Source organism: Gavialis gangeticus, unplaced genomic scaffold (assembly GCF_001723915.1).
Source record: "Gavialis gangeticus isolate Ggan-Ray unplaced genomic scaffold, GavGan_comp1, whole genome shotgun sequence".
Taxonomy (NCBI): domain Eukaryota; kingdom Metazoa; phylum Chordata; order Crocodylia; family Gavialidae; genus Gavialis; species Gavialis gangeticus.
Genome location: NW_017729032.1, coordinates 35259084 through 35259517, shown reverse-complemented (window position 1 = coordinate 35259517; position 434 = coordinate 35259084). Strand labels below are relative to the sequence as shown.

The 434-nt window shown below is 44.2% G+C and overlaps 1 protein-coding gene across 3 annotated transcripts in view; it reads right to left on the bottom strand.

Annotated features, from left to right (window-relative positions):
• Positions 1 to 434, bottom strand: part of ATM (ATM serine/threonine kinase) — a 134670-nt gene that overhangs the window by 53479 nt on the left and 80757 nt on the right. The window lies entirely within an intron of this gene.

Here is a 434-nt window from a genome sequence, read left to right as displayed (position 1 = left end):
TTTTTTTTTTTTTTTTTTTTTTCCAAAGTGCCGGGAGCTGTGACAGGTGGGCACCCATTGCCAGGCTGGGAGAGCAGGAGGAGGATGGGCCTGCATGATTCGGCAGCAGCCGAACCTTGCAGACTTTTTAGCTCAAAATCCTATATTTAACCATGGTGTCCAGTATTCAGCAACAGGTGAATATAGCTAAATTAAGCTGTGAAAGGCTTAAAACCATAGCTGTTGCCTAACTGGGAAAGGGAGGAAGAGTGAACTGAAGATTAGGCTCGGTCCCTACTCTATGCAGCCATAACACTGGAAAAATATTTCCCCCTCTTCATACCGCCTTCCTAAAAACAAGGTGCATGACTTATTTGGGGGTGTATGGCATGCAAAAAAAAGTACCTGCTGTGTTGTTTCATAGTTTCATAGATTAAGGGTCAGAAGGGACCTAG